This window comes from Sciurus vulgaris (assembly GCF_902686455.1).
Source record: "Sciurus vulgaris genome assembly, chromosome: 3".
Lineage (NCBI taxonomy): Eukaryota > Metazoa > Chordata > Mammalia > Rodentia > Sciuridae > Sciurus > Sciurus vulgaris.
Genome location: NC_136463.1, coordinates 19424076 through 19435554, shown reverse-complemented (window position 1 = coordinate 19435554; position 11479 = coordinate 19424076).

Genomic DNA, 11479 nt, shown 5'->3' with positions numbered 1-11479 from the left:
GATAGTGTCTGGCAGGGATTAGTATCATCCCCTTTTTACCGATAGTGGAACGTGGCTGCAACTCGGAAACTGCTTTACGAACTGCAGAGCACGGCGGGAGTAGCAGCTAGGTTAGAGCCATACCCCGGCCAGGCGTCCTGGACGGAGGGAAGGCTGACCCGGGCGCGGGGAGACCTGGGCACCACCCCCCTGGGACCTTGGGCAACACCCGCATTGGGACAGGGATTCCTGGGGCGCACTGAGTCGGGGAGTAGGAACCGACTAATTTTTGCGTTGGTTATTTTCACATCGTCTTCCAAGGCTCGAAACTTTTTGAAATAGGCTCCACCATTTCACAGATTAAACGTCGGAAACTCCGCCGCCCCCCCCCCCCCCCGCATCCGGCTGCCTCCCCGGGTGAGGCGGGCTTAAATCCAGTACTGATGTTTCTGATCCGGTTTCTCAGCGAGAAGCTTTTCTCTCGCACCAGCCCGTATCCGAGATCCCACCTCCACCTCGCCTTTAAAACTTTTGCGTTGTTGTGACTTTTTTGTCCTAACACGGAAAAAAGAATTCGGAGTGAGCCTGTGCCTTTAAGAAGGGTAGGTGGTGATTTTGACGTCACACCTTCCCCGCCCCTCAGGTTCCAACTGGTCGGGACTGGAGCTGGAGCCTCCCAGCCAGCCGGGTTAGCACGTGGATGCCAAGGGGCCAACCATAAGCTTTCCCCGAGAAAAGGCCTTGAGGCTCTCCACAGCTCAAAAAATCCCAGTTAGCGGCGCGGAGTTTGCAATCCTGTGAAGTAGCTACTTAACTGAAAAGTCCAAAAGAAGTCGTCCTTTCCTATCCCTTCCCACCTCAAGCTGGGAAATGACGTAAAATCATTTCATAGATCGAGCACGCATCAAGATCCTATACAACCTCGAAGTTAATGGTTTACCCTGCAATTTCACAGCCAACAGCGAAGAAATTATTCTTCCTATTTTACAGAGGAGGAAACTGTAACACTTTCCTAGTGTGCGATAAAACCCAGACCCTCCTGCACAAACACACACTCTTCCATTTTATGCATGAGAAAGACAGAGTCCCTTGAGGTCACTCGAAAAAAAGTTCTCAATTAGGTCTCTATTCCCCCAGCACCACTTGGATGCCTCAAGATCTGAGCATGTGCGTGCGTGGGAAGGAAGGTCCTGGTTTCCAAAGTCCCACTCACTACCTCCTACGGTGGCTGTGGAACCTTCAGCAAGTATCTTAATCGCTGTAAACCTTAGTTTCCCCTTTATAAAGTGAGCTGATGATGATAATGATGCACCTATCTCAAAGGAATTATGTAAGGATTTAATGAGTTAATACCTATGAAGTCCTTTGTGGTTACCAGGGATTGAACTCAGGGTCTCTGCAGGCTAGACAAACACTACCACTGAACTACACCAACCTCCTGTGAAGTCCTTAGAATTCTGGGTGACATAGAGCATACACTCAATAACTACTATTACTACTACTATTATTAACACCCCCCCACCCCCCACCTGTAGCACATTAAGTTCTCTGAGGTTCTGGTCCCACTCTGCCTCCTGATGTACAGGTGTGGATAATAATTCCTTACATCCAGAGCAAAGGTCACAAGAGCAAAGTAGCACAGCCATGAATCAAATCTGATGACTCCTGAGCCTCAGTTTCCCAAATTAGAATGAAGTACTTGCGCTCCATTTTTTAAAATTTTTTTATGTTTTTAGTTGTAGATGGACACAATACCTTTATTTTTATTTATTTATGTGGTGTTGAAGATCAAACCCAGTGCCTCACGCATGTGAAGTAAACACTCTACCACTGAGCTACACAACCCCACCTGTACTCCATTTCTGATTTTCTTCTTGAAATGTTCTTAACTAGAATGCCTTCAAGATTTGTCACTATGTCTCTTTTCTCATCTGAAAATAGACAATGTCACATGTCCTACCTAGCTTACACACTACATGAAAACTACATGTCAAGAAATGGTTCTGTGCCAAGCAAGGTGACAGATGACTGGAATCCCAACACTCAGGAGGCTGAGGCAGGAGGATCTCAAGTTCAAAGCCAGCCTCAGCAATTTAGTGAGGCCCTAAGCAACTCAGTGAGACTCTGTTGTTAAATAAAACATAAAAAAGGGCTGGGGATGTGGCTTAGTGGTTGAGTGCCCCTGGGTTCAATCCCCAGTACCCCCCCCCCCCCAAAAAAAAAGAAGAAGTAGAAGAAGAAGAAAAAAAGAGAAGGAGATGGAAGGAAGGAGGGAGGAGGGTGGAAGCGAAGAAGGAAGGAAGGGGGAGAGGGAGAAAAGGTTCTGTGGCCCCTATCAGGGACCCAGAGCTGAGCAGATCACAATCCCAAGAAGCTCTGCAGCCCTGGCTAGACTCGCCTGCCCAGAGGAGCAAGCCTGGAGGCCTGAGGAGGGGCAGTCAATAGCCTGGCTGTGTCATCCAGGGACAAACTGATCACATGCCCAGTGGTCCCCCTCAGGCAGCATGTGACCCCATGTGGTCATTAGCATCCTTCTCATACAGATTAAAAGGCCAAAACTCCTTCAACTGCAAAAGGGGAGAAAAAACTCCTTCAACTGCAAAAGGGGAGAAAATAGTAGCAGTGGCAGGATGCTTGTGGAGATTGACAGACAAGTCCTGCCTGACCCCCAAGGAACTAGTTTATTATGAGACTGAATTCCTCTAGGCTAAGCTCTGGGGCAGGGGCAGTGTCCCCTCCAGCTCCCTGATACCCCCAGGGTCCAAGAAGACTGTGCCGGTGGGAGCAAGGTTTAGGCAGTCCAGGGGTAGGATCCCAATAGAACCTCTGAGTCCAAGGCCAGCACTGCTGTCCTAGGCCCTTTGCTAAATGCAAAGCCTGATCTTTGGATCCTGAGGGTAGGAAAGGGAGAGGGAGCCATACAGGTATTCGCTGGGATAAATGGAGAAAGTGCATAGGTCTGTAGGGGCAGGGTTACTTCGTCCATGTTAAACTTTCAAGAGCATGATAACCATGCTGGGATTCATAGAAGACTGTCCTTGTCTTAGGCAACATACATGACATGTTGGAGGGTGAATGAAGTGCTATGAAGTTTCCAACTCAGTCTCAAATGCTTTAGCCAGCTACTTGGGAGGCTGAGGCAGGAGGCTTGCCAGTTTCATTCCAACCTGGGCAAGAAAGACCTTGCCTCAAAATACAAAATAAAAGAAGCCAGGTGCAGTGATCCCACCTGCACAGGAGGATGAGGTAAAAGGATTGCAAGTTTGAGGTCAGCCTCAGCAATTTAGGGAGGTCCTAAGAAATTTAGCAAGAGTGTCTCAAAATAAAATGAATGAATGTGTGAATGAATGAAAAGGGGTGTGGGTGTGACTCAGTGGTAAAGTAACCCTGGGTTAAATCCCAGTAGAGAGAGAGAGAGAGAGAGAGAGAGAGAGAGAGAGAGAGAGAGAGAGAGAGAGAGAGAGAGATAGGGTATGCCTGTGATCCCAGTGACTCCAGAGACTGAGACAGAAGGATTGCAACTTCAAGGCCAGTCTCAACAATTTAGCAAGGCCCTAAACAACTTAGTGAGACCCTGTTTCAAAATAAAAAATAAAAAAGGGCTGGGATACAACTCAGTGGTAAGGCGCCCTGGGTTAGTAATCCTCAGTACCAAATAAATTAATTAAATAAATAAAAGGGACTGGCGATGTAACTCAGTGGTAGAGCACCCCTGGATTTAATCCCCAAGACCTAAAAAAAAAAAAAGTAGGGCAGTAAGGTGGGGGTGTAGCTTGTTGGTGGAACACTTACCTAGCATGTGGGCAGCCTTGGGTTTGATCCACAGTGTTGCAAAAGAAACAAACAAATATAAATGTAATAGCCTGGACCAACCCAGCTAGCCCTCCTTGCCTTCCCCTCCCCAAGACCTGAGAAGGTGGGTTGGGAGTTTTTGGACACCCAGGGCTTTGTTAGAGGACCCCCAAGTATGGTTTAATAAGGCAGTACCCCACAAAGGGGAAGGGTTCTGGCTAAGACCTTCCAGAATTGCCCCCTGGCCTGGCTCCCAGACCTCTGCTGGACTGGAGGAATGTGGATTCACGTACCTCTGTTTAGAAGGCAGTTTTTAACCAGGCATAACTATCAAATTCAAAATGCCTGAACCCTTGACCAGGCCAGGACATTTCTAAGAGTTTCTCTAGACATCTGCTTGCACAATTGTGAAATGATATATGAACTTGGCCTTCTTTGTTGAAGCCATGTTTTTAACAGCAGAATGTCCCTAGAGAGGGAACTGCTAAGTGCCTGACAGCATCTCCATATGATGAATACCATGCACTTTGAAAGGGAGGCAGATCTCTAGATCATGGTGTAAAACAATCTGGAAGACAGAGTTAAGGAGCAGCATGCTGGACAGTGGCTCCCAATAGGAGCACCACTGCCCCCTAGGGGACATTTTTTGAAAAGTTCGAGGCTCTTGCCATTTTTGGTTGTTGGAGGTCAGGGCTTCTGGCATTTGATAGATGGCAGGTCAGGGATGCTCAATGTCCTGTAAAGTGTAGGACGTTCTGACACAACAAGGAATTTCAACAACAAGAACATATCTCTCGATTTTCCTCTTTCTGTAAGATCACAGGCACGAGAAACATGTTCATTATTATCAGACCTGGAAGGCATCCCTATTTTACCACATCTTTTAAAAATAGGAGGTTTTTTTTTTTTTAATTTTTTATTTTTTCCAAGCCCGGTGGCACACGTCTGTAATCCCAGTGGCTCAGGAGGCTGAGGCAGGAGGATCACAAGTTCAAAGCCAGCCTCAGCAACTTAGCAAGACCCTATCTCAAAATAAAAAAGAAAAAAGGACTGGGGATGTGTCTCAGTGGTTAAGTGCCCCTGGGTTCAATCCCTGGTCTCCCCCAAAATTAAAAAATTAAAAAATAGGGTTTTTTTGTTTGTTTATTGCCATAACAGGGATCGAACCCAGTGGTGCACTACCACTGAGCTACCCACCCCCCAGTTCTTTTTATTTTTTATTGCAAGACAGAGTCAGAGGGCTGGGAGATAGCTCAGTTGGTAGAATGCTTGCTTTGCAAGCACAAGGCCCTGGGTTCAATCCCCAGCACCACAAAAAAAAAGAGTCAGAGAAGTTGCCCTAGCTGGCCTCCAATTTGCAATCCTCCTGCCTCAAATTCCTGAGTAGCTGAGATTACAGTTTCTCCACCTTGCCTGGCTAAAAATAGTTTTAATATACATTGAACTTTCCAGGAATAAAACCACCATCCAATCCTAGGGTAGTTCGATCTTCATTCCCCCTATCCTTTACAGTATCTGAACTTTATTCAGATTTCTAAAAAATGTCGTGTGTAGGAACATTATCTATGAATTGCATTTATGAATATTACAGGAGAGCTAGAAAACAGCAATTACCAACTGCAGGTTCTGGATCTGCTTTTGTTAAAAAACCTTGCCAAGGACTGTGAGTTCATCAAACACCACCCGCCCCATGGAATGTCCCTGCTTTCTGCAGGCTACAAGTTCTGACTTCGCTGTGCATGGTGTTCATCATATGGATATGCTGTCCCGCACCTGGCAGGCCCTCTTCTTTTTTTGGAACCGGGAGTTGAATCCAGGGGTGCTTAACCACTGAGTCACATCCCAAGTCCTTTTTTTTTGTGTGTGCTGGGGATGGAACCCAGCAAGGCAAGCACTCTACCACCTGAGCTATCTCCCCAGCCCCCAAGTCCTTTTTTATATTTTATTTAGAGACAAGGTCTCTCTCAGCTGAGGCTGGCTTTGAACTTGCAATCCTCCTGCCTCAGCCTCCCCAGCCACTGGGATTACAGGCGTGTGGGCCACTGCGCTGGCCCTTTTGAAGAATATTCCACTGTTACAAACAAGACTTCATTTAGAAAGAACTGGGATAAATTGGCCACCAGACCCACGCGGCTATGCCACAGGAGTAATAATTGAAACCTACCTCAAAGTGTGTGTTAAAGATTAAAGGAGAACTTAAACAGAACCTGGAATGATAGCAATTTCAATAAGCATTAGCAAGACCTACTTTTCAAAAACACTGAAATCCAGTATACCAGCCCAATTGAATGGAAGTTTCGTTCCCAGCTAGGCATTTGAGGACAGGGTTCTCTGCTAACTTGTTGGGGGACTTTGTCTCTTTTCTGGGCTCAGTTTCTTCATCTTTTAAATGGAAAGAATAACCAGGAGTGGTGGGACATGCCTGTAATACCAGCGACTTGGGAGGCCAAGGCAGGAGGACTCCAACAAATTTGAGGCCAGCCTGGGCAACTTAGTGAGACCCTGTCTCAAAATTAAAAAATGAAAAGATTGGGGATGTAGTTCAGTGGTAAAGCACCCCAGGGTTCAGTCCCCACTACCAAAACATAAAAATAAAATGAAAAGAATAATGGTCCTGGCCCTACTTCCTTCCTGGGCTGCTGAGGTTTAAATGGAGAGGTGTGGTGGGGGACAGGTAGTTTGTGAGGGGAAGGTGCCCTGGGAGGGCAGTTCCTTCTGCCACTGCCTCTTGGCTGTTCTTCTCTGGGTTTGGGAGATGATGCCGATCTATCAGGGAAGGGTAGTTTCCTCACCTAGCCCCTGGCCCATTGCTTCAGAGACAAATCACCAGGTTAACCAGAGAAACCTTTTGATGTCCTAAGAAAGAATGTCTCCTGTTTTTAATGTGCCAGTTTACAAGATTTCCTCACATCCATTATCCTGTTTGAACCTCATGTGACTGTGGGAAGGGTGTGCTAGGGTTATTGTGTTACCCATTTTACAGATGAGGAAACTGAGGAGTTAAGTGGCCTCTCCAAGTCACTCAGAGTTGGAATTTCCAGACTCCTGGAGGAACTGCCTAGAGAAGGGCCACAAGCTCAAGTGAGTTGGAAGAGCTGTGGGGCAGCCAGCTGAGCCGTCGCTAGCACCCAGCAGAGTCTGGTATCATGTGTAAAAGCTGTGGGATCTGACTAACTTGGACTCGGATATTGACACCACTACCTCCTGGCTGGGTGACTTGGAACAAGACCCTTAGCATCTGGCTTATGCGTGAGATGGAGCTGATGCTCTGCAGTGTCACAGACATACAAAACAGTTCAGATCTTGTTCTCTCCGCTCCTGCTTCCTGCCCTACCCTCCTGAAAACCCAGCCCTAACAGTCAGTGAGTCCACAGTGGCACAGACCAGGCTATTCTTCGTTTCCAGGTGCCAGATTGTCTACTTGCTGCCCTTGATGACAGTGGGGCTCCATCTTCAAGTCCATGAGCAATGCAGAGACCATTCGGTGAGGGCTGAAGATGTAGCTCAGTGGTAGGGTGCTTGCCCAGCATGTGCAAGGCCCTGGGTTCCATTCCCAGCACAAAAAGCAAAACAAAATCTCAGAGACCAGCTGGTGACATAGCTATGCCCAACGACCCTCAAGCTCAGAAAAGCACAGGGTGGAGAAAGTTAGTCCATATACCACAGGGACTCAATACCCTGGCCAGACGCCCAAGCAGGGGATCAGGCCCTGCAAGTCTTCTAGGCCCAACAGCCACTCCCTCCCAGAGGAAGGTCATGATGTCCTTAGATGTGAGCCAAGGGACACCATCATAGAGCAGCTGGGAATGTTTTAGAGGACCTGAGTGCTTGTGTCTGGTTTGGTTTGGATGTCTTATTTTTCACTTTACTAGCATCAGATTCTATATCACTAATTTTGCCAGGCGCAGTGGCGCACGCCTGTAATCCCAGTGAGACCCTGTCTCTAAATAAAATACAAAATAGGGCTGAGGATGTGGCTCAGTGGTTGAGCACCCCTGAGTTCAATCTCTGGTACCAAAAAAAAAAAAAAAAAAAAAAAAAAAATTATCATTAATTTAGCGAAGTTCAATTGGGAAATAAATTTCCTTGTCCTGAATACATACAACTTGCTTGTGCAAATTCTTTCAAACAGATGTGATGGAGAAGGAAATAAGTTTATTGAGGAATTACTATGTGCTCAGCTTTTTACACAGCAGCTTTTCCACATTCGATCCTCCTGCACGCGCTAGAAGGTAGGTGTTACCCCATTCCCCCCGTGAAGACATTTAGGGTCAGATAAATAAGCCCAAGTCACCCAGCTGCTGAGAGTCAGAGCTGAAACTGGGCTCAGTTGACAGGGATGAGGTCTGTCTGTCTGATCCCAGCCCACTTCCAGGCTTGTGGGAAAGAGTGAACTCTTGCCTCTAGTCCCCTTGTCAGTCTGTTGGGTGGGGAAGGACAAAAGCACTGCTTCAGGTTATAAATTTTGGCATGGTGTGGATTGAACCCAGGAGTGCTTCACCACTGAGCTACATCCCCAGTCCTCACACTTTGTTAAAAACCAGTGATTGAGTAAAAAGCAAACAAAACAGGGAAGTGACCTGCTCACTGTCACTGGCAAGTTCTTGGACTATGCTGGGACAGCAACAGGGTGCTCCTAACTTCACCCAGTGCCTCTGTTCCCAAATACCCTGCCACAGCCTAGGAACCAGTCTGGTCCTGCCTCCCCTCCCCACCCCCACCCACGGCCCAGGGGCCCTGCCCCCCAGCTCTGGTTTCCCTTTCCTCCTAAAGAGGGACACTGTTATGCAATGGGACTTCCCCCGCCCCACTTGTGAGCTGAGGATTCAGCCTCCACCCCTGCTCTCTCTGCTTGCTTGTCCTGGAGTTCAGCTGGATAGAAAGAGGGAGCCAAGGGACCAGAGGGTCGCGCCTGGCTAAGGGGCTTCTGGAGACCTGGGTACACAACCCAGCCCCATCTCCCCGCTCCCCGTTACTGGGGATTGAACTCAGGGTCGCCTTACCACTGAGCTACACCCTTAGCCCTTTCGATTTCTTATTTTGGGACAGGGTCTTGCTAAATTGCTGAGGCTGGCCTAGAACTTGCGATCCTCTTGCCTCAAGACCCTCTTGTAATTACAGGTGTGCACCACCATGCCCTGCTGCCGGCTCCATCTTAAACTAAAAAACTCTGCTTCTTTAGAGCATTTGCTGTTGATGAAGCATTTTCTTGACCCTACCACTCCATCCGATCTTCATAATGAAGAAGGAATTCCAGGAATCTGCATTGCATCTTGAATTTGAGGATGCAGAGGTTGAGAGGGACCTGGGCCTAGAACTAGTTCGGGTTATATAATTTGCATGGTCCAATGCAAATGAAAATATGGGGTCCTTTGTTAGAAAATTATTTTTAAAAATTCAGGATGGGGTGTAACTCAGTGGTAGAGCACTTGCCTAGTGCGTGCGAGGTCCTGGGTTCCACCCCCAGCACCACAAAAAATAATTTCAAGAACTGGACAGATCATTCAAGCAAGCACAGGCTCCTCTCAGTGCCAGGTCTGGTGACAACCTGTGAAGTTGACCCTGCCTCAACCCAGAACCCCGGCATGGGCACTTGACACCTCGTAAGTCCTCCAGGCCTCAGCCTGAGCCTGTCTGAGCCTCAGTTTCCTCTCCTGTGAAGTGGGGGAGCACCGAGCACCAACCTCCCTTCCAGTCTAGCTTTTTGAAACAGTTGAATGTCTCCCACCTGCAAGTTTTCCCCAGTATCCTCTCCCAAAAGACCCCCCCCCCCCCCGTCAGGCTTCTGGGACTTTATCACTCCCTCGTCCACCCTTGAGAAATCTGAAAAGGTAGGTGGCTGTGTGACTCTCTCTGGGCTTCTGTGGAGGGGGTGGGGTCTCCTCTGAAAGCTAGACTTCTGGGTGACTCATCTCCCCCTCATGTCTGCTGGGTGCAGAGCCCAGCAGGTGGCCAGTCAGATGCCCCATGATGAGGGCAGATGATGGGGACAGGGGCCTCAGGAACCGGGGCAATAATTGCTCACAAGGTGACTCAGGCAGAAAGGGGGAGGTGGGGGTGGAGAAGGCGGCTGGTTTTGTGCCCTCTCTCCAACTGTAGCCTTCCAGAATGGCCAAATTTAGCAAATAAAAATACAAGGTACCCAGTGAAATTTGAATTTCAGGAACAAGAAATAATATTTTTTAAAAATGCCTCTATTAGTTGTTGGTGGACATTTATTTATTTGTTTGTGTGCGGTGCAGAGGACCGAACCCAGTGCCTCGCACATGCTAGGCAAGCACTCTACCACTGAGCCACAATCCCAGCCCCAAGGAATAATTTTTAAGAATAATAATGTCTCAGATATTTCATGGGACTTATACTACAGAAAATTCACTTGTAATCTGCAAACACAAATTTAATTGGGCATTTTGCATTTTATCTGGTAACTCCTGGGCCAAAAGACTGTGGCCTTTCTGCGGGTGCAGAATAGTAATTCTGAATGAAGAAACCCTGGATCAGGGAGAGGATGAGAGAAGTGGAGGGAGAGAAGGAGAGAAAACACCTGGAGCCGCATCTACCTCAGCAGGCAGTGCTAGGGGGGCCTACCTGGAGAAGCAGAAACGGAAGGAAGTGTGATTTCACCCTGGGGGGCCTCAATGGCCAGGCTCCAAAACAGGACCTCCTGTTGTTACTCGGAGCTGGGGCCCTCCTGAGACTGAGGCAGCTTCAAGACCTCCCTCTTCAAACCCCTATTCATGTCAGAAAGATTTCAGACATGTCACTCAGAGTAAAAAAATGAGTTTGTTGAAGGGGTGGGAAAGGGAAAAGGGACGCATTCAAGGGAGAGAGTGCGTCCTCTCAGAGAGAAGAGGGACAATGTGCCTCTCCTGCACGCCAGTTTTATTGGGGATCCCAGAGAAGTTTCCAGAGAGTCCCCACCCAGGTCCACCTCTTGACTTTTGACTGACAGCAGGGTGACATTAGATTTCAAGTCCCCCATTGTCATGGCAACTCTAGGTCACCTTAGCCCATGCTGACCGGCTCTAATTGGATTCATAACCATACATTCTTACAGATTTATGGTTGGGAGGAATTATCCCTATCTTCCAGAGTTTCAGGATCTGGTCACCAAAGTCTGCTCCTTCAGGGTAACTTGGGTTCCTCTTATCAACATCATTTTGGGCCTGCATTTCTCCTGCAGGGAACAGGTAGTTTGCTGAGGAATGTGACATAGCCTGTCCAATGAGGCCAGGCAGGGCTGCAGGTAAATTGCTTCTTAGAAAAGAACGTTTGTGGGGGTCAGCACAGTGGGCCTATTTGATAGAATTATTCTCGTCACCTTGTGTCCCCACCATCCGCATCCGCCTGTCCCCTAACACTGCCACTTGTACAGCTTCACTCCAGGGCAGGGCTAGTAAGTGGGGCAGCGGGAATGGAAATGGACCACAACACATTTGTAACTTCCCTCGTTTGTTATTTTTGCGGTGCTGGGGATGGAACCCAGGCAACATGTGCCCTACTATTGAGCTCCGCCTCAGCTCATATTTATAACTTCTTAAGCAAGAAGGGGAGGGAAGCAGAAGCCACAAAGCAAAGGCTGATAAATAGATTTCCAATGATAAAACACCACAAGAGATAAATGACAGACTGGGAGGAAATATCTGCAACATATGTAATAGCTAGAATAAATAGACATGGTGGTGTGTGCCTATAATCTAGCAACTCA